We start from the raw sequence: 22,309 nt of genomic DNA, 5'->3' as shown, positions 1-22,309 counted from the left end.
TGACTGTGCTTACACCATAAGAGGAACAGTCTTTCTGGCCAGAGTGATGCACTGAGCAGCATCTGTTTGAAGAGTAACAGCTGGTTAGATTCCACCTTGCTCATCCTGCCCCAAGTTGGGTTTTGTGGGGCTTCTTTCTGGGTGTGAGCTGGAAAGTCATGGGGCCAGAGGGGTGTGGGCAAAAACTTGGGAGTCACCAGCCAGACTGGGTCCTCTGAGTGTCTGGTGATGTAGGTGAATTGTTCCTGGAGCTTCTCCCCCGGTCTTGGCTGAAATCCATTTGGGGTTGAGGAGACTGACTTTGGAAGACACGCATGGATTAGCGTTCCCTTATCCTGCCCTCTGAGGTCCACATCTATGGCTAAACTCTTCAGCCTCCAGCGGAGACTCAGTAGACTGCACGCTTTCTCCCCCACCCCAAACACTTCACCACCACCACCGGCCCCACCCCGAACACTGATGCTGGTCTCAGGCGTGGGTAACTACAGACAGACCCCACAGCTAAGCTTTGCCCTATTAATACGGAGCTGCCTCCTCTTCAAACCCCCCAGCTCTGCTATTCCAGGAGTGGCTCATTCTCCAAGGACTGGAGGTCCAGAACAACTGCACGAGTCACCTTCTAGGACCGAGTCCAACTGCTCTGCCCCTTCCTACCCACACCCCTACTGACTTGATCTTGAACAGGAGCCCGCATAGCCTTGCATCTCGGAGAATGGTGTGGATAGGTTAATGCTACCCTTGTCCAACTCCGGACGCTAAACCGCTCCGAAGCCACGACCAGCAGACCCAATCTGGTCCCTTCTCTGGGGGCTGCGGGGGTGCAGGGTGATCTTGCCAACGGGACCGTGGATGCAGGAAGGTAGGACCCATCCGTAGAATTAATGGCCCCGGGCCTTCCGGGTACCGCGGTTACGTTGAACCGAGGCACCAGCTGGCCCGGAACCCTGGGCTCTCGTTTCCAGAACCAGCCTCCCCCATCCCCTCTTCCCTGCACACTTAACCCCACCGATCACATGAACGCACGCGCCTCCGCAAAACACCCTTCCCTCTGGGGGTGGCAGCTTGGCTTCATCGCGCAATAGGGGCGGGGGTCTCCCTTCCTTCCTAGATCTGAATGTGCATGGCCTCGCTGCCTGAGCAGCAAGGATTTGGATCGTGGAGGTGCCTTGAGCACCCAGTGAGCCCCTCTCCTTAGTTATCCAGGCAAACCAGTCATCTCAGAGCTGGGAAGACGTGGGGAGGGCTTTTGCAGACAACATAGTTCCTGTTCTTGCCAACACTTTCATCCCAGAACTGGCTGCCCCAGGAAGCATGAGTGTACAAACACAAACTGACAGGGGGATTCCGCTCACTGCCACTCTCTCAATACCGGACCCCCCAGAGACCCTCACGACCGTCACTGATCCCGGTGCCCGAGATACCCGGCGAGACTGCCGACTGGATGGAAATCTGGTTCCGGGAGAATGCCTACCTTCTGCTCCCTGAGGTTGATGATCGTGGTACTTATTAAGCGCTTACTATATACCAAGCACTGTTCAAAGCACCGGGATAGAGACCAGTTAGTGAGGTCGGACCCGGACCGGGGGCACAGGGAGGTTTGACCCCCCTGAACCTTTAAGGTCTCTGCGTCTTCTCGGGTCCCAGAGTCAAGTCTAGCAGAATGAATTGGCTGTGTTAACTCCCATTTCCAGAACGAACCTCTGCGCTGAGAGCAGCAGCCCCTGCCTCGTAAGATGAATCCTCATCACGCGTGTACCCGTAGACAAACACATGCCCACTCCATCTTCCCTTTGGAGAGGCAGTGGAGCTCCTGGTTCCCTTCACATGAGTGGGTCACGGTCCCTGGAATCAGACAGTTGGATCCACTCTAGAAATGCACTGAGCATCCTCTGCCTCAAAGCCCACCTGCACTCACCGGGGTCATCCGCACCCAAGCCGCTCGCTGCCGGGTCGGAGAGAGAAGAGGAGCTGTCCTCCCTGGTGGCTCCAGACTGGGATTCTAGTCCATAGTTCCCTCTGGGACCCAGCGCCCAGAGAGACATTCCCCATGACCATCCAGAGGCTCCTCTGGGGATGGGGAGTGGGGGTGAGAGAAAACAACATCTGCCCTGGAATCTCTCCACTGAGAAAGAAAACAACAAAGAGACACCCGTATGGAGTCAGAAAGTGCTCCTTCCGCCCTAAGGACTCACGGCGGCAGCACGTCCCGCTCTCCTTCTATTCCCCAAGCCCGATACCCCTCCATCTCCCAAACTGCCACCTGCCTGGCTAGATGGAGACTCGGCCCTGGAGGACAGTCTTCGAGTGGTGTGAGGACCACCGTCTTTCACTCCTGATTCTAGCTCACAACCCCCAACAAGCACCCCAGCAAGCCCTTCCTCAGCCCCTCCCTTCCCCGAATCCCAGCAGGCACCACCCTCACTTCGGGGAGCAGTCCGACACTTACCACAGCTCCAGCCCGGCCTCCTCCCCTCCTCCTCCCCTCACCAGAACCCGAGCGGGGCTCGGGCCAGCTGCCCAGCAGAAAGTGAAGCCGCCAGTTGAGCTGCCTGGGACCCCAGGGTTGGGAGCTAATAATCCACAGGGCCCCCTCAAGTATCAAATGAACCAACTGGCCTCGGGGCGGGAGACGGCGGGGGGGAGGGGCACAACGTAAATAACCCATATGGGCCACTGGGGGGTTGATATGACACAGAGGGGCCTCAGTGGGCATAACAAGTGACCTGGGGCCTTGAGGGGCCAAATAACTGACTTTGGCCCTCCGGGGTCCCAGGTCCATTAATATGCCACCTGGGAGCCAGTTGTCCCACATACAATCGTGGAGCCCAAACTACTCATTTCCAGGAGGCAAAATATCCCCACACAGGCCCCACTAACCCATCCGTGCTCCCCAATATCCAACTTGGGACCCCAGGTGCCACACCTGCCACAGACACATCCCCCACCCCCTACCCCAGACTCCCCACTGCCCCCCTGGTCCCTCACCCCCTAAACTATAGTGGCAAGAGCACAGGCTTGGGAGTCAGAGGACACGGGTTCTAATCCCGACTTTGCTCTCATCTGCTGTGTGACCTTGGGCAACTCGCTTAACTTCTCTGTGCCTCAATTCCCTCAACCATCAAATGGGGATTAAGACCACGAGCCCCAAGTGGGACAACCTGATTACCTTGTATCTGCCCCAGTGCTTAAAACAGGCCTTGGCATAGCGTAAGCACTTAATAAATACAATAGCAGTAATAATAATACTACACCATCCCCAGCCCAGACTCTTCACTGCCCATCCTACCCTCCATGCCCCACGCCTCCGTCTCCTCCACACGCCACAGCCAGCCCATCACCCACCCACGAACCCCCAACGTCTCATCCCCTCTTCCCAATGCCCACATCACACCCACACCTCCATCTCTTCCAAACTCCCTCTTCCCTCTCTCACCCCCATCCTGACCCCACACCCATCTTCCCATCCCATCCCCCCCAGTAACCCCCATCCATCCACCCACCCAACAACCCCCATGCCACCCCACGCACCCATTCTGGCAGACTCCTCAGACATCGCGGGGGCTCTCGCGGCCAATCTGCCATTTTTATACAACTCTTACACTGTACACAGCCTTTGGGAGAGTACAGTATAGCCATCAACTACCACAGTTCTTCCCCACTCTGTGAGCTAGAGGGGGAGATAGGCATTATCATACAGCAACGTATTACGGACAGATACGCCGTTGAGGTGGAAAAATGAACAGTCCCGGTTTAGTCATATTAAGCCGTGAGAGAGGCCAGAGACGCGGGAGATTTCAGAGGTGATGGGAGATCCACCCTCGACCCTGAAGGTCCCCGGGGTCACGGTGACTCCGCCTGGTCTGCGTCCGGGGCAACGGCCGGCCGTTGGTTGGACGTGACCCAATCCGTTCTTTGGGCACCCTCCCTCTGGTCTCAGCTGCCCTGGAAACGGAAGCGACTGTTGACAAACACAGGCCCACTCCATCTTCCCTTTGGAGAGGCAGTGCAGCTCCTCTGAGCCCAAGTCCAGACAACTTCTTTGAGGAACATCTTGTTCATTCCAGAAAGGCCTCAATACTCACAGTGACTCTCTGGGCATCCTCTGGCCCTACGGATAAGAAAATGTCCATCTCCCGGGAAAGACTGATGTCTCTTCACCGGTCCTGACCCATGCACGTCAGCGGTGGCCGACCCTACACCCAAAATACATTCGGATCAGTTAAAGACTTTGCAATCAGTCACTCTGTATGTTGCTCCCTGCCCTTCAGGAGAGTAGAGTCTAAAAGGGGAAAGAGATCTCTGTCATATTCTAGAACTTCTCCCTACTGGTAATTTTTTTTAGGGTCTAGGTGCCATACCAGGTTAGGGTTAGTGAATGCCCAAGTCTCTCATCCACGAGAGCATTAAAGTGGCATCAGGTAGGGGGGAAAATAGGATGGAGAGCTGAAAGATCCATCATGCACTGCCTCCTGGAGAAGAGGTTATCGCAGAAGATCCTTCCGCCACATGAGAAGGTTGGGGAGGAGTTTGAGGGTCTAAGGAAAAAAGGACGAGCAGGAGGAGAGTGAGAACGCAAGAGGGTTGACGGAACTAAGAGAGAGGCCCCTTGAGTAGCTCACCTCAAGGGTCGAGTGGGTGGGCTGAGTTGCAGGGGGAGAAGAAGTGGGTATCTGTGGGACTATCGAAGGTCTAAGGGAGGGGGGATAGCATGAGAAGAGAAGAGGAACCAACCTTGGGGGCCACCCACAGGTAAGAGGAGGGAGAGGAAATGCCAGAGCAAGAGCAAGAAAAAGAGGCCAGACAAGGAAAACCAGGAGGGGGATGTGTGGGGGAGATTGCCAATACGGAGTGTTCACAGGTGTACAGGGTGGTCCACGGTGTAAGCAGCAGCCACTAGGCAGAAAGAAAATGGAAGAGAATGGCATCCTGACAGAGTTAGGAAAGAGGAGCAGGAAGAGTATAATGGCCTAGTGGCTAGAGTGGGGACCTGTTAATCAGAAGGACCCGGGTTCTAATCCCCGCTCTGCCTCTCATCCACTGTGTGACCTCAGGTGAGGCAATTCGCTTCTCAGCTTCAGTCACCTCATCTGTAAAATAGGCATTAATGCTATGAGCCTCTTGTAAGACAGGGACTCTGTCCAACCCAATTAGCTTCTATTCACCCCCGTGCTAATAGAGGGCTTGACCCAGTAAGCACTTTTAATAAAAATCACTATTATTACTATTCTTAAGGACGAGAAGGAGGGCAAGGATAAGGAGGAAATCTGTATTCTCAATCTCGATCCCTCGATCTCGTCATCTCCTACCGCTGCACTATTTCCTCACTCACCAACTCTGAAATCCCTCTCTCTGACCATAACCTTCTCACCTGCCTCATCTCTCACACTCCATCCCCCTGCAAATCTTCGCTACTGCCCCACAGAGACCTCCGCTCTCTCGATCCCATCCGTCTTTCCAATAGCATCTCGCCTCACCTTGCCGCCCTGTCCTCTCTTCCCACTCTCGACGAGCGGGTCTCCGCTCTCAACTCCACCCTCTCTACTCATCTCGACTCTCTCGCCCCCCTTTCCCTCCGCCGCTCTGGTTCCACTAACCCACAGCCCTGGATCACCTCCTCCGTCCGCCTCCTACGCTCCTATGCTCGAGCTGCTGAGCGCTGCTGGCGAAAGTCCAAGCACCAAGGCGACCTCACACACTTCAAATTTATCCTTTCCTGCCTTAACTCTGCCCTCTCCTCCGCCAGGCAAAGCTTCTTCTCCTCCCTCATCGACACCCATGCCCGTCACCCCCGCCGATTGTTCCGGACCTTTAACTCTCTCCTTAGGCCCCCTGTTCCTCCCCCTCCCCCATCTCTCACCCCTAATGATCTGGCCACCTATTTCCTCACGAAAATCAACACGATCAGGTCTGAGCTCCCCAAAGTCACCCCTCCGCCTCTCCCCTCCCCCCCCAACAACCCCCTCCCCTACTTTCCCATCCTTCCCTGCAGTATCCTCAGAGGAGATCTCCTCCCTCCTCGCAAGTGCCACCCCCTCCACCTGCGCCTCGGACCCCATTCCCTCTCACCTTCTTAAAACCATCGCCCCTGCCCTCCTCCCTTCCTTAACTTCTATTTTTAACCACTCAATCTCCAAGGGCTCCTTCCCCTCTGCCTTCAAACATGCCCACGTCTCCCCCATCCTAAAAAAACCCGCTCTTGACCCCACTTCCCCCTCCAGTTATCGTCCTATCTCCCTACTACCCTTCCTTTCCAAAATCTTAGAACGAGTCGTCTACAATCGATGCCTAGAATTCCTTAACTCCCATTCTCTCCTAGACCCCCTCCAATCTGGCTTCCGTCCCCTCCACTCTACCGAGACTGCTCTCTCTAAGGTCACCCATGACCTCCTTCTTGCCAAATCCAATGGTTCCTACTCCATTCTGATCCTCCTTGACCTCTCTGCTGCCTTTGACGCTGTCGACCATCCCCTCCTCCTCCATACCTTATCTCACCTTGGCTTCACGGACTCTGTCCTCTCCTGGTTCTCCTCTTACCTCTCTGGCCGATCATTCTCGGTCTCCTTCGCTGGAGCCTCCTCCCCCTCCCATCCTTTAACTGTTGGAGTTCCTCAAGGGTCAGTTCTTGGCCCTCTTCTGTTCTCCATTTACACTCACTCCCTCGGTGAACTCATCCGCTCTCACGGCTTTGACTACCATCTCTACGCAGATGACACGCAGATCTACATCTCCGCCCCTGTCCTCTCCCCCTCCCTTCAGGCTCGCATCTCCTCCTGCCTCCGGGACGTCTCCACCTGGATGTCGGCCCGCCACCTAAAACTCAACATGAGCAAGACTGAGCTCCTCATCTTCCCTCCCAAGCCCGGTCCGCTCCCAGACTTCTCCGTCACCGTGGATGGCACGACCATCCTTCCCGTCCCGCAGGCCCGCAATCTCGGTGTCATCCTTGACTCGTCCCTCTCGTTCACCCCACACATCCTATCCGTTACCAAGACCTGCCGGTTTCACCTCTACAATATCGCCAAGATCCGCCCTTTCCTCTCCACCCAAACGGCTACCTTACTATTACGGGCTCTCGTTATATCCCGGCTAGACTACTGTGTCAGCCTTCTCTCTGACCTCCCTTCCTCCTCTCTCGCCCCGCTCCGGTCTATTCTTCACTCCGCTGCCCGGCTCATCTTCCTGCAGAAACGATCTGGGCATGTCACTCCCCTTCTTAAACAACTCCAGTGGTTGCCTATCGACCTCCGCTCCAAACAAAAACTCCTCACTCTAGGCTTCAAGGCTCTCCATCACCTTGCCCCTTCCTACCTCTCCTCCCTTCTCTCTTTCTACCTCCCACCCCGCACGCTCCGCTCCTCCGCCGCCCACCTCCTCGCCGTCCCTCGGTCTCGCCTATCCCGCCGTCGACCCCTGGGTCACGTCCTCCCGCGGTCCTGGAACGCCCTCCCTCCGCCAAACTGATTCTCTTTCCCTCTTCAAAACCTTACTTAAAAATCACCTCCTCCAAGAGGCGTTCCCAGACTGAGCTCCTCTTCCCCCTCTACTCCCTCTGCCATCCCCCCTTTACCTCTCCGCAGCTAAAGCCTCATTTTCCCCTTTTCCCTCTGCTCCTCCACCTCTCCCTTCCCATCCCCACAGCACTGTACTCGTCCGCTCAACTGTATATATTTTCGTTACCCTATTTATTTTGTTAATGAATTGTACATCGCCTTGATTCTATTTAGTTGCCATCGTTTTTACGAGATGTTCTTCCCCTTGACGCAGTTTATTGCCATTGTTCTTGTCTGTCCGTCTCCCCCGATTAGACTGTAAGCCCGTCAAACGGCAGGGACTGTCTCTATCTGTTGCCGACTTGTTCATCCCAAGCGCTTAGTACAGTGCTCTGCACATAGTAAGCGCTCGATAAATACTATTGAATGAATGAATGAATATTCTCAAGCGAGTGGAGCTCAGTTTTTGAGGGATAGAGGAGGTGGTTGAAAAGGAACAAGAGGCAGCTAGTATAAAGGACCCATGCTTGGGTTTTGGACAAGAACAGAGAATGGTAGGAAGGGAATGAAGTGAGCAGTGTTGGGGGGGCGGGATTATGGGGTACCGGGCAACATTTTTTTTGTGGTTTGTTCATCTTGCTTAAGACTAACTGAAGTGTGGGCATGAGTGAAAAGCAGTGGGGAAGGAATTGATTCGGCAGAAGGACTGGTTTAGATGCTCATCAGGAAGGCAAGAAAAGTGGATGGAAGTGTTCAGGCAGTGAGATCAAGAGATATCAGAGGCCAGGTTTGAGGGGCCTGATTTTGAAATCAGGCAGCTGAGAGAGAGCTGGGAAGGAAGAAGAACATTGGGGGACAGGGCAAATCCAGTGGCTTCAGTGTCACTAGAGTCTTTGGTGGTAGTGATAGCATAGTACCACTAATAACAGTCATAGTAACAACAGAGCACAGTATTCAGCACTGCCAGTTGCCTCCATGACAAGGAGGAAGTTGGGGAAGAAAGTTGGTCTTCCTTGCTCTTCCTCTGACTCGGTAGAAGTCTAGAACAGAGGATGAAGGCGACTGGCATGGGAGTCAGTGAGGGAGGGGAATCCGCACTGCTGAGGACAAGAGAATACCAAGTCAGATTCATTCTCACCGGCTGTGAGATGGTGGAGGAGGGCCTGGAGCCTGGATTCCCCCCTGACAGTGCCCCCCGGCCTGAGTGGTCTATAACTGCTCCTGAAAGTTGAGAAGCAAATGGGAGGAGATGCAAACAATGCAGTTTCTCCCAACTAGGGACATTGCTCCCTGCTCCACCGCCGCGCTCACCCCCCCCCACCACCACACACATCAACCTATTGTTCAACAGACGTGAGAGGACGGACATGGATCCCCTGGATTCTCCACTCTTCCCTACCCCTGACGTTTGATCCCCACACTTCCAATCTGAGAAAGAGCTGGATTCAAAGGGCAAGAGGTCTCCAGTAAAATGGCAGACTAAACAGGGGAGTGGGAAGGCCTGCAGTACACCGGACCAAATCTTCCTATGCTCTCTACTGAGACTCAGGGTTGAGGCTACAGGACCTCAGAGAAGAATGGATTTAATGCCAGAGAGACAGACAGACACACACACCCCACCCCCATCAATCTTGACCCTTACCTCCCACTCCTCTGGGAGCAACCCCTAGCAGATATGCTCCCTTCTGTGGGAGCTAGAGATGTACGAGGCAGCTTCAGTGAGAGGACTGTTCACTAATATGCTCTACCCTGCTCTTCACACTGGACCCCTCTCTGCCCCAGAATCCACCCCCTGCCCAGCCTGACGGGCTGGTATTCCTGGCCCAGAGATACCTCGCACATTTGTACATTGGACAGAATTCAGTTTCGAGTACGGTGCCTGCAGTTTCAGCTCCCCAGCCTGTATGCTTCACTCTCAAGGTAATCTATCTACTGCACCTCATTGTGTCTCATCACTGACATCTATTTCCTACTAAAATCCCAATAATAGTCAATTTCTCAGCAGAGAATGAAGCAGACTAGTGACAATCCCTGCCTCATTCCTGACAAAGGGCCCCTTACCTGGTTTCCCTTGAGAAACCTTTGTCAGACACAGAAGAGTTCCTTCTTCGGGGCCTATGGCCGTGAATGCAAAACTGGAGGCACAGGAGGTTTGATCTGTTGACAGAATTAAGGGCCCCAGGTGTTCAGTCCCATAGTCAAGACAAACAGAACCAGTGCCCTGCACAGAGCCCCAGACCCCATTTCCAGAACCACCTTCTATGTCAACAGTGGCATCCTCTTCCCCACTTTTCCATCCCCCCCAACCCTCCCTTCTCACACACAGCCACGCACACCCCTTCTCTGTGAGGTAGGATACAGACCACGGCTCCAGCTTGTCAGCAGGGAAAGTTCGAGAATTGACCCGACTGTCCAAACTGCAGAGGGATGATCATCGAGGCCGGGGAAGCGTATTGGGCAGCTTCTGGCGAGGGAGCGGTAGCCCGTCAGAGTCTCTCCTCAGTCATCCCACCCCCAACCTGGGCACCGCCGGGCTTTTAGGCTGCGGGACTTCCTGACGGGTCTCGGAGCCTCTTGGCCACGCAACTGGGGGGGGACTCGCCGCCCAAGACCTCCTCCGTCAACACGGTATCGGACCTCGGAACGTCGGTCCGATGACGGTGGGGAATAATTAGAGCTGCTCCGCCGGTCCTGGCCGATGCCCATCTCAAACCCTGGCGGGGACACCTAGATCAGTGATCCCGAAGGTTTGGGTTTCTCACCCTGCCTTCTGTCCGCAGCTGAGGACCACATCTAAATCACCAGACGCTCATGTCTCCAGGAGAATCAGTGGTCTCCAAGCTGGAGAGAGAAGGGTAAGCATTTCAGATGACTTTTTTTTTGGTAAGCATTCAATTCTCCCTCTTCCAAAAGACCCCAACACCATCAGATGTGCGGTCTCCAGAAACAGACCATCATTCACCCAAGCTGAACACAAAACTCTACCTAATACTTAGCCTCCCCCTCTAAATCTGTTGGTCCACAAAGGGCTTGTACTCCAGGGACTGGAAAGTCCAACCCTAACTGGACTATTTTCATCTGTGAATACGCGGCCTACCTTCTGGGCTCCCTGTCCATACCTGTGACAACTCAATCTCAGAAGTCTCTGTTTCAGAGAGAAATAGAATAGTCTAAGTGACAGTCTTCCTGCCCCACTTCAGACACTGGACTCCCAGAAACCACTACTGACAAGCCCAGACAGATCACTTCCCCAGAGCCTGAGGGTGAGCAGGTTGACCCTGCTGAAAGGACTGTGGGCACAGGGAGGTTTGACCCATCTATAGAATTGAGGGCTCCAGATCTGCTCAGTCCCACAGTCAAGTCAGACAAAGCCAGTTCCCTGCACTGAGCCCCAGGCCCAATTTCCAGAACCAGCCTCCCTATAAAGCGGTAGACTTCTCCTAAATGTCCTTCTCCCAAAGCCAACTCCAATATACTCTCTCTCTCTCTCTCTCTCTCACACACACACACACACACACACACACATAAAAAAATCCTTCCCACTGTAATGGCCACATGGTGCACATAGTCTGGTGGGGCGAGTCTGGAGATTGACTTGACTGTGCTCACACCGCAAGGCGATGATCCTCAAGACCAGGTCAGGCATTTAACAGCACCAGTTTGGAGAGAAATAGTCGGTCAGATTCCTCCCTTCGTCACCCTGCCCAAGCAATGCTTTGCAGGACTTCTTTTTGAGTCAGAGCCGGTGAGACACGGAGTTGGTAAGGGTGTGGGCACAAACTTGGGATTCATCACCAAAATCTCCTCTGGGTGCTCGGCCGAAGAGCCCGGAGCATCGCTCTGAGGGAAGTCAGGTGTTAACGGAGCTTCTCCACCGGTCTTGGCTGAAACCCATTTGGGGTTGAGGAAACTGGCCCTGGAAGAGACAAGTGAATCATTGAGCCCGAGGGACCGGGTTCCCCCATCCTGTCCTCTGAGGTCCTCATCTGTTACTGCACAACAGTCTCCAAGGAGCAACAGCTCTCACAGCTGGAGATGGAGGAGGAGATTGCAGAAAACCTGGTTTTTGATTTGCTGTTTTCCCCCTCGCCCCCAAAAAACAGTCACCGCTCCAGGTAAGCTGACAGCAACTTGCTGCCTTTTTCACTTTTAGTGGGCCCCCTCAGAACCCCAGTTCTCTTACTCCAGGAGGGGCTTCTTCTCCAGAGACTGCAAGTCCAGCACAACTGCAGAAGTCAACTTTCAGTACCAAGCCTCACTGTTCTTCACATCCCAACCCACACCGCTGCTGACTTGGACTCAGGCAGGAGTCCTCAAGGCTCTGTTTCTTAGAGATGAGTGGAATGAATGCATTAATGCCACCCCGCCCTGCTCCTTTCATTCATTCATTCAATCGTCTTTTCTGAGTGCTTACTGGGTGCAGAGCACTGGACTAAGTGCTTAGAAAATACAATTTGGCAACAGAGACAATCCCTACCCAACAATGGGCTCACAATCTAGAAGGGGGAGACAGACAACAAAACAAAACAAGTAGACAGGCATCAATAGCATGAAAATAGATAAATAGAATGAGAGATATATACACATCATTAATAAAATAAACACAATTATAAATACGTACAAATATACCCAAGTGCTGTGGGGCAGGGAAGGGGTTAGAGCAAAGAGGGAGGAGGGGAGATGAGGAGGAGCAGAGGAAAAGGGGGGCCCAGTCTGGGAAGCCCTCCTGGATGAGGTGAACTCTCAGTAGGGCTTTGAAGCGGGGAGGAGGGGGAAGAGAGGGCATTCCAGGCCAGAGGTGGGACGTGGGCCAGGGGTCGACAGCGGGATATGTGGGAACGAGGCACAGTGAAGAAGTTAGCGGCAGAGGAGGGGAGTGTGCGGGCTGGGCTGTAGGAGGAGAGCAGCGAGGTGAGGTAGGAAGAGGCAAAGTGATGGAGAGCTTTGAAGCCAATAGTGAGGAACTTTTGCTTCATGCAAAGGTTGATAGGCTACCAGTGGAGATTTTTGATGAGGGGGGTGACACGCCCAGAGCATTTCTGTAGAAAGATAATCCGGGCGGCAGAGTCAAGTATAGAGCCGAGCCGGGAGAGACAGGAGGTTGGGAGATCAGAAAGGAGGCTGATGCAGTAATCTAATCGGGTTATGATGAGAGATTGTACCCACAAGGTAACGGTTTGGATGGAGAGGAAAGGGTGGATCTTGGAGACATGAAGTTGAGACCGGGAGGTTTTGGTGACGGACTGGATGTGTGGGGTGAATGAACGAGCGGAGTCAAGGATGACACCAGGTCTGTGGGCTTGTGAGACAGGAAGGATGGTAGTGCCGTCCACAGTACTGGGAAAGTCGGGGGGAGGACAGGGTTTGGGAGGGGAGATAAGGAGCTCAGTCTTGGACACGTTGAGTTTTAGATGACGGGCGGACACCCGGGTGGCAGTGTCCTGAAGGCAGAAGGAGAGGCGAGCTTGGAGGGAGGGAGAGAGAACAGGGGAGGAGATGTAGATCTGGGTGTCATCTCACTATTGGCCTCAAAGCTCTCCATCACCTTGCCCCCTCCCACCTCACCTCCCTTCTCTCCTTCTATAGCCCAGCCTGCACACTCCACTCCTCTGTCACTAACCTCACACGGTGCCTCGTTCTCTTCTGTCCCGCCATCGAGCCCAGGCCCACGTCCTACCTCTGGCCTGGAATGCGCGCCCCCTCCCCACCCGCTCAAATCGGCCAAACTAGCACAGTTCCCTGCCTCAGAGTCCTCCTGAGAGCTCACCCCTTCCAGGAGGCCTGCCCAGACTGAGCGCTCCCCTTTTCCTCTGTTCTTTCTCCCCCCTTATTCTCCCGACTCCCTCCCTCTACTCTACCCACCCCTCCCCCCGGCGACCCACAACACTTGTTTATATGTACATATTTATTCTATTTATTTCATTAGAGATATGTATATATCTATAATTCTATTTATTTATATTGATGCTATCGATGCCTGTGTACTTGTTTTGTTTTCTGTCTCCCCGCTTCTAGACTTTCTAGACTCTGAGCCTGTTGTTATTGGGTAGGGATTGTCTCCATTTGTTGCAGAATTGCACTTTCCAAGCGCTTAGTACAGTGCTCTGCACAGGTAAGCGCTCAATAAATACAATTGAATGAATGAATGAAGCCTGGCCCTATCACTTGTCGGCTGTGTGACCTTAGGCATATCATTTAACTGCTCTGTGCCTCCATTACTTCAACTGTAAAATGGGTATTAATATTATGAGCCTCGTGTGGGGCGGGACCCTGTCTAACCTAATTTGCTTCTGACCACCCCCATGCTTAGTACAGTGCCTGGCCCACCCTGAGTGCTTAAATACCAATATTATGATCACCATTTGAGTTTCACAAAACCTTGCCACTCAGGACTTTGGAGCAACCTATTCTGCAGCCCCAGGTTGAATGCAGGGTCTAGAAGCTCCTTTCAACTCTCATTTTACACCAACTCTTGATACCCAAAATGCCCGGAACCCCACATAAGGCTCCCTCAAACAATCGCTCCAATGCTTGCAGGTGAGGAAACTCCTTGCACCAACAAGGCAAATTCCATGAACCACTGTCACGCTTCCAGCCCGCCCTGATTTGGTCTCAGCACGGATTCCCTACAATGCTCCTCCTCCACAAGTGATGGGTCACCCACAGACACAGAAAACCCGACATTGCAAATTCAGTTATTCGTGATATTGGGTCCCTTTTTTCCCCAGGCCCTGCCGCCCCATCAGCACCAAAGGGATCCTTTCTCTGGGGGCCAGAGTTGTGTGCAGGAGATGCTGAAGACTGGACTGTGGACTCAGGTAGGTTTGACCCGCCTAGAGATTTAAGGGCCCCGGGTCTTCGCCGGCCCACGGTCCGGTCGGCAGAACCTATTCCGGGTACGGAAACCGGTTCCCGGATCCAGGGCCGGCCGCGGCGCTGAGAGACCAGAGGCCCCTCCGCTAGCACTTTCACCCACTAAAGTCAACCCCATAATGCACGCATATACCCCCCACAAGCCCATCACTCTCTGGAGGAGACAGCCGAGAGCCTCGGGCAATACAATATATAGCCTCAAATAAATAATAATAATATTGTTGGTATTTTAAGCGCTTACTACGTGTCAAGCACCGTTCTAAGCACCGGGGTAGATACAGGGTAATCAAGTTGTGCCACGTGAGGCTCACAGTCTTAATCCGCATTTTACAGATGAGGTCACTGAGGCACCGAGGGGTTAAGTGACTTGCCCACAGGCACGTAGCCGGCGGATGGCAGAGGCGGGCTTAGAACCCATGACCTCTGCCTCCCAAGTAAATGACATTGTTGGGTAGGGGGCAAGAGATGGTTCTTAGCTCAGTCTCTGGACAGGCTTGGGGTGCCATCCACTTCATCGCCACGTTGCACCGTGAAGATTCTCATGGCCACGAAGACCTCTAGAGGTCTGCGTCCGATGGAACAACCAGCCGGCGGTCAGTCATGACCTAGTCGATTCTTTGGGCGCTGTCCTTCTCATCTCCCCCGTGAACTGTGAGAGGACTGTGGAGTGATAGAGTTTTTTTTGTCAAGCTAGGGGAAGAGTGGGAATGTCTGAAAGCAGTGGGGAGGGAAGTAATTCGGCACAGAGGGTCTGGTTGAAGAGTATATTCATGAAGGGAAGACAAGTAGGTGAGTGTTCAGGCGGGGTGAAGGAAAGGAAAAATCAGAGAAAGTGTGCGGGAGTGACTTTGAAATCGGGCAGATAAAGAGCTGAGAAGGATGAGGGTGGATGTGAGGAAGATATGGGGACAGGGCCAATCCAGTGGCTCTGGTGTCACTGGATTCTATGATAGGAGTGATAGTATTGATTAAATACACCTGAAGTGCAGAATACAGTCTTAAGCGCTGCCAGGTACCTCTACGTCAAGAAGGGAGTTGGGGGCACTGCGGGTTTAAGGCAGGATTTAAGTCTAGAATATATGGTGAAGCCAATAGGCACGGGAGTCAACGAGGGAGGGGGGTCATTGTTGCCGAGCAGAGGAAAGCGCAAAGTTCAGTTTACTCTTACCGGCTCTGAGATGGTCGATGGGGCCCCAGGGCCTCGATTCCCACCAACGGCACTCCCCGGCATGAGTGGACTGCTAGGACTCCCGCAAGTTGAGAAGCAAATATTTGGAGATGCGGAAAATGCAGTTTCTCCAAAACACAGACATTCCTCCACCACCCCCTCATCAACCTATTGTTCAACAGCCTTTCATTCATTCATTCATTCATTCATTCGATTGTATTTATTACGCTCTTACTACGCGCAGAGCACTGTTCTAAGCACTTGGGCAAGTACAATACAGCAATGAGGCATGAGAGGACAGTCACAGAATCACTGTCTTCTCCACTCTTCCTTACCCCTACCACTGGCTCCCCACACTCCCAGGCTGCAAGAGGCCTGGACTCAAAGGTCAAGAGGTCTCCGTTGTGTGATGGTGTTTGCTCCTTCCCTCTCACACACCCCCACCCCCGCAGCCTCCGGGAGCAAGCCCTAGCAGATATGGAAAGGCCCCTTCTGTGGGAGCTAGAGTTGCGCAAGGCAGTTCCATTGAGAGGATGTTCACTACTAAGCTCTACCCTACTCTTCACACTAGAGCCCTCTCCCTCTCAAAGACCCCTTCCTCTTCCCTCTCACCACAACTGTTAGGCCTGTAGGGCTGGTATTCCCGACTCCAGGGATGTCGGGCACACTTGTACATTGGACAGAAGTTGCTTCTAGTAAAATGTCTGCATTTTCAGCTCCCCATCCTGCATGCTTGGCTGTCAAGGCAACTTATTCACTACGCCTCACTGTGACTCTTAACAACTAACATCCATCTCCTACAAATCCCAACAGCTCAATTTCTCAGCAGCAGATGAGGTAAACAGTGACCGGCCCTGCCTTACTTCGGACAAAGCATCAGCTACCTAGCTTCCCCAGAAGCCATTGTCAGACGCAGAACAATCGCTGCTTTGGTGATTGAAGATGGGCAGGGTGGCTCTGAAAGGCAAGACTTTGATGCATCTTAGAATTCAAGGCCCCGGGTCTTCAGTCCCTAAATCAAGTCAAATAGAACCTGTGCCTTGCACAGAGTCCCAGTCCCCATTTTCAGAACCAGCTTCTGTGTCAACAATGGCAACCACTTCCTCACTGTTATATCTCCCCACCTAATTAAACCACCTCACCCCTCTTCGTGCACGTGTGTACACACACACACACACACACACACACACACACACGACAAACACCTTTCCTTTGAGATGACAATGCAGCCTGCAGCTCTCTCTCAACGGCAGGGCAACTCCCGAGAATTGACTTGACAGTCCAAACTGTAGAGGGATGGTCCTCAGGGCCCGGGAAACGCACTGGGCAGCCTCTGGAGAGAGAGTAATAGCTAGTCAGATTCTTCCCTCCGTCATCCACCCCAACTTGTGCACTGCCAGGCTTTGAGGCTGCGGGATTTCCAGCCGGATCTCCGAGCTGTCTGGACTCACTGCCGAGGACTCATCTGGCCACACGGTCCTGGACCCTGGAGCGTCAGTCCTGTGGAGTTGGGTTTATAAGTGGAGCTTGTCCACGGTCACGGATGCAGTTCTGAAACCTCGGTGGGGACACCTGGATTAGTGACCATGAAGATTTGGGTTTCTCACCATGTTCTCTGTCCACAGCTGAGGATCACATCTAAAAATCACCAGATGCTCGTGTCTCCGGGAGGATCAATCATCTCGAACCTGGAGAGAGGAGAGTAGGGATGTCAGACAACTTTTTGTGTGTGACCAAGCACTCAATTCTCTCTCCTCCCAGTAACCGCAACACCAGAAAAGGTGATGTCTATGAGCACAATCGCAGTTAAGCCCCAAGCAAAACTCTACCTTACTAAATACTTAACCATCCCTCCCAAATCTGTTAGTCCAGGATTCTAGGGACTGGAGGTCCAACCCAAACTGGACTCTTTCAGTTTGGAGTACAATGCCTGCACTTCACACACCCTGTCTGCACCTGTGACAACTCCATCTCAGAACTTTGCTTTTCAGAGAGGAATGGAGGAGATACATTTATGGTCTTCCTGCCTGATTCTAGACTCCCAAGAGCCACCACTGGCAAGCTCAGACATGCCCCTTCCCCAGGGCCTGAGGGTGCTCAGGTTGACCCTGCACGTGGGGCTGTGGCTGCCGAGAGGTTTGATCCATCTCTAGAATTAAGGGCCCTGAGTCTTCTCAGTCCCACAGTCAAGTCAGACAGAACCAGTTCCCTGCACAGAGTGCCAGGCCCAGTTCCAAGAACCAGACTCCATAACAAGAGGGATAACCTCATCCTGTTGGTGTCCATAGACTAGCCTCTTTATTCTTTCTCTCTCTCTCTTTCTCTCTCTCTCTCTCACACACACACACACACACACAGGAAAAGAAAGAAAACAACCAAAAAACCTTGCCTTTGTGGGGGCCCCATGGCCCACAGTTCCATCTCTCCAGGGTGGGGGAAATCAGAGAATTGATTTGACTGGACTCACATTGCGAGGGGATGATCCTCAAGGCCAGGGCGAGGTGTTGAGCAGCCTCTGTTTGCAGAATAATAGCAGGTCAGATTCTCCCTCGTGTCAACCTACCCCGAACTGTGCCCTGCAGGGTGTTGGTGCTGTGGGACTCCTGTCCGGGATTCAGAAGGACCTTGGTTTCAAGTCTGGCTGTGACCCTTGTCTGCTGTTTTACCTTGAGCTAGTCACTTCCCTTTTCTATCTCAGTTACCTCATCTGTAAAATGGGGATTAAAACTATGAGCCCCATGTGTGACAGGGGCTGTGTCCAACCCGATTTGCCGGCATCCACCCAGTAGAGTGCCTGACACATAGTAAGCCCTTAAATGCCATTATTACTGTTTTCAACATCATGAGGAGTTTCACAACATCTTGAAACACAGGGCTTTGGGCCAACCTTTTTTGCAACCCTGGGTCAAGTGGAGGGTTACACGCTCCTTTTAATTCTCAGTTTACGTACGCTTCACACCCAAAAGACCCTGAACCCCACATGAGTCTCCCTCAAACCACTCTTCCAATGCCTTCAGGCGAGGAAACTACTTGCACTGACAAGGCAATTACCATGAACAACCATTGCTCTTCTAACCCCCGACTGATGGGCTCTCAGCCCAGATTCCCTAAAATGCTCTTCTCCACAAGTGATGGGCCACACATAGATACACAAAACCTGCTATTGAATATTTAACCATGCCCCCTTCTCCCCAGGCCCTCCCCACCATCAGCATCAAAGGGCTCCTTTCACTGGGGGTCAGAGTTCGGTATGGAGTGATGCTGAAGACCAGACTGTGAATTCAGGAAGGTCTGATCCATCTATAGATTCAAGGGCCCCGGCTCTTCTCCGGCCCACGGTCCGGTCGACAGAATCCATTCCCAGTATGGAACACGGGCTCCCAGATCCAGAGCCGGCCTCGGTGCCAAGAGACAGGAGCACCCCCCTCCCAGCGCCTGGCTTATCACCCCGACCGTTTTTTCATCCCCCCCTCCTATTCTCACTTATATTAATGTCTATCTCTCCCTCTAGACCGTGAGCTCGTTGTGGGCAGGGCCTGGGTCTATTGATTTTGCTACTGTACTCTCCCAAGGCTTTAGTACAATGCTCTGCACATAGTAAGTGCTCAATAAATAGAATTCAATGAATGAAGGGCATCCTCACACCTCAAAGTCAATCTCACGATGCACACACGCATCCCACACACACCCATCACTCTCTGGAGGAGGCAGCAGGTAGCCCCCGGAAATAAAATATTTATCCTGAAGGAAATGGCACCGTTGGATTGGGGGCCAAGGAGTGTTCTTAGCTCATTCTCCGGAGAGGCCCGGGGAGCCATCCAGTCATATCCACGCTGCACAGACGAGATCCTCGTGGCCGTGAAGGACCCAAACGCTCCGTGTCTGACGGAACGGCTGGCGACTGGTCGGTCGCGACCTCGTCCATTCTTTGGGCACCTTCCCTCGTCTCAGCTCCCCTGTGAACACAAGCGATGGTTGGTCAAAAACAATGACCCAAATGACAAGCACAGTTTTAGGGTGCACAGGGTAAAGATCTCTACGATGGTTACTCTGAGCCAACAAGACAAGTCCTTGGGAGAGCTTCCTGTTTGTTCCCAAGAGGCCTCAGGACTCTCCTTTGCACTCTGGGCTTCCTCTGGCCATCTGGATAAGAAAGTGTCCGGCCCACGGCAGAGATTGATGTTTCTTTATTGGGCCTGATTCGTGCATATCTGGAATGGTGGATGGTAGCCCCAAATTACAATTGGATGACTTATAGACCTTTCAGTCCATCCTGCACATGACACACAATATTTGCTAAAAATTAGTACTTAGGAGGGTACAATATAATACAGATACCTGACCTTCAGGAGTTTAAAGTTTAGCAGGGCAAACAGCTATCTGTCATATTCTAGGTATTCTTCCTACTGGCTATTTTAGTGTCAAGCTATCATAGGAGCTTAGGAATAGTGAATGTCCAAGTCTTTAAGAGATGAGAACACTGAGGCGGCAGTTTGGTGGGAGGTGGGGGGTAAAGGATCCAAGGATGAAATGTTAACCATGCACTGCCTCCTGGAGAAGATGTCATTCCAGAAGATCCTTAAAGATGGGAGGCCCTGGTCTGCCACATGAGAAAATTAAGGAGGAATTTGAGGGTCAAAAGGAGAATAAACAAGAGAAAGAAGAGAAAAGGAGAGAGAGAGAGAGAGACACTGAGAAAGGCAATGATGAGTAGCTCACCTCTAGAGTGAAGTGTGTGGGCTGAGTTGTAGAGGGAGAAGAGTGAGGCTAGGCAGTGAGTATCTGTGGGACCACCTGAGGTCTAAGGGAGTGGGGATAGTAAGAGAACAGAAAAGGATCCAACCTTGGGATGCACCCACGAGAAGTATCAGAAGAAGAGCAAGAAAGAAAAGATAGAGGAAGAAAACCGGGAGGGGGCTCTGATGGGGAATTGATGGAGGTTACATAGTGTTCCTGGGTCAACAGGGTGGTCCATGGTGTTAGACTCAGCTGAGAGGTCAAGAGAGACATGACAGAGGATGAGGATCAGAAAGAGGAGTCTTTTTTTAGTACACATAGTATTGAGTCAATATTTCCTAAATGCAGAGCATGTTACTGGCAGTTGCTTCCATGACAAGGAGGGAGGTGGGGGCACTGGGACTTTAAGGTAGGCGGTAAAAGTCTAGGACAGATGGTGAAGGCAATAGACATGGGAGTCATTGAGGGAGGGGAGTCATCATTGCTGAGCAAAAGACAGGGAAAGTTAAATTCCTTCTCACCAGCTTTGAGACCGTCGAGGTGGTCCTGGTACTCACTATGAGTCCTGAGCTAAGAACAATCCCTGGCCCCCCAATGGCACTTCACAGAATGAGTGGTCTGATGGTGCTCCTGCAAGTTGAGAAGGAAATGGGAGGAGATGCAAACAGTGCACGTCCTCCAATAGAAGGACATTCCTCTACCACACCCAAATCAACCTAGTGTTCAACAGGCCTGAGAGAACTGCCTCAGATGCCCTCGCTTCTCCACTCTTCCCTACCCCTGCCATTCCATCTCCACACCCAGGCTGGGAGAGACCGGGACCTAAAGACCAAGAAGTTGCCATTGCAATGGCAGACTAAACAGGAGAGAGCTAAGACCTGCAGTACCTGGAAACAAAACTTTCCTACAGAGACTCAGCAATCTCCCCAAACTTTAAAATCCCTACTGAACTTCTTTCTTCTCCAACAAGCCGACCCTGACTCAAGTTCTCATCTCCCTGCCCCACACTTTATTTTCCCTTCCAGCTCACCCACGCACTTCGGCCCACCCACCAAGTACATCAGTATTCACTCCATAGCGATCGGGTAAAGATTTTTATACTCAGATCCTTCCCTTACCCGTATTGGATTATCTGGGACCCTCCCTGTTCAACTGATGCTGGATTTATAAGATTAAAAAAGGAACCAGGTTAGAATGTAGAAGACACACATATCTGAAGGTGTAATGGAAAGAGATACCATAAGGACAGCAGAGAAGTGGGGACAGGTGTTCTGAGTATGAGATGCAAGGAACATGTCTGCTAAGCGTGTTGTATTCTCCTGAGTATATTTTACAGTGCTCTATGCATAGTGAGAGTTAACAACACTGATGGGTTGCAGGAGGAAAGTGTCGGAAGTGTCTCTTAGAACTTCCAGTCACAGAGAGAGGCTGGACAACAGAGAGGCACTTGAAGTGGCCAGGCAGTCTTCTGAGATGGACTGTTAGGCCCTTCACCCCACTATCCATCTCTAACACAGGATAGGTGAGGGATGAAAGCTTCACGGAACAGCCTGGCAGGGAGGCCTTTAGGGGAATTACCTGGCTCAGAAGTTTCCCCTGTGAGCAAGCCAAAAAGCAGATTCAAAGTTACTCCAAACTGAACAGCTCCTCCTCCCCGCCCCCCAACCCTCCTCCTCCTAATCTCACCAGGCACTTACATGGAAGCAAAAACACTCTGAATGGTTCTGAATAGCCTGAAGCCCTGGAGGTTTAAATAGGCCAGGGATCAGAAGTCACTAATCATCCTGAATGGAAGCGGCTGGGGTAGAGAGGAGGTGTCCCAGGGGGAAGCCCCAGAAGCATCAGTGGAGGAGGGATGGCTGTGGGAGGGGGGAGGGGATAGCGGGCAGGATAGGGTTAGGGAGTGTTGACCCATCTCAAGAATTAAGGGCCCTGGGTCTTCGAATTCAGGGACCTACCTCTCCCACGGCAACCCGCTGCGCTGCATCCTCACTGAAGGGGCAACAGTCCTCGTGGCCAGAAAGTGTAGTAAGAAGCTTCT

The 22,309-nt window shown here is 52.5% G+C and overlaps 4 long non-coding RNA genes across 4 annotated transcripts; all 4 read right to left on the bottom strand.

Moving 5' to 3' along the window:
* Positions 1-1,920: 1,920 nt before the first annotated feature.
* LOC120639035 lies at positions 1,921-4,518 on the bottom strand. The gene is made up of 3 exons (XR_005661161.1): positions 4,083-4,518; positions 3,529-3,942; positions 1,921-2,122 (listed from the first exon to the last, which is right to left on the bottom strand). It is a non-coding gene; the product is annotated as an uncharacterized LOC120639035 (long non-coding RNA).
* A 3,638-nt stretch (positions 4,519-8,156) lies between these two features.
* LOC120638005 lies at positions 8,157-15,741 on the bottom strand. The gene is made up of 4 exons (XR_005659771.1): positions 15,532-15,741; positions 9,854-10,331; positions 9,552-9,647; positions 8,157-8,711 (listed from the first exon to the last, which is right to left on the bottom strand). It is a non-coding gene; the product is annotated as an uncharacterized LOC120638005 (long non-coding RNA).
* A 570-nt stretch (positions 15,742-16,311) lies between these two features.
* Positions 16,312-17,256, bottom strand: LOC120638222. The gene is made up of 2 exons (XR_005659772.1): positions 17,139-17,256; positions 16,312-16,864 (listed from the first exon to the last, which is right to left on the bottom strand). It is a non-coding gene; the product is annotated as an uncharacterized LOC120638222 (long non-coding RNA).
* A 669-nt stretch (positions 17,257-17,925) lies between these two features.
* LOC114809137 lies at positions 17,926-21,595 on the bottom strand. Its single transcript, XR_003756893.2, has 3 exons — positions 21,387-21,595; positions 18,234-18,238; positions 17,926-18,134 (listed from the first exon to the last, which is right to left on the bottom strand). It is a non-coding gene; the product is annotated as an uncharacterized LOC114809137 (long non-coding RNA).
* Between the last annotated feature and the right edge of the window lie 714 nt (positions 21,596-22,309).

Source organism: Ornithorhynchus anatinus, chromosome 2 (genome assembly GCF_004115215.2).
Source record: "Ornithorhynchus anatinus isolate Pmale09 chromosome 2, mOrnAna1.pri.v4, whole genome shotgun sequence".
NCBI classification, from domain to species: domain Eukaryota; kingdom Metazoa; phylum Chordata; class Mammalia; order Monotremata; family Ornithorhynchidae; genus Ornithorhynchus; species Ornithorhynchus anatinus.
The sequence above is the reverse complement of the archived record's forward strand: the minus strand, read 5'-3'. Positions and strand labels throughout refer to the sequence as shown.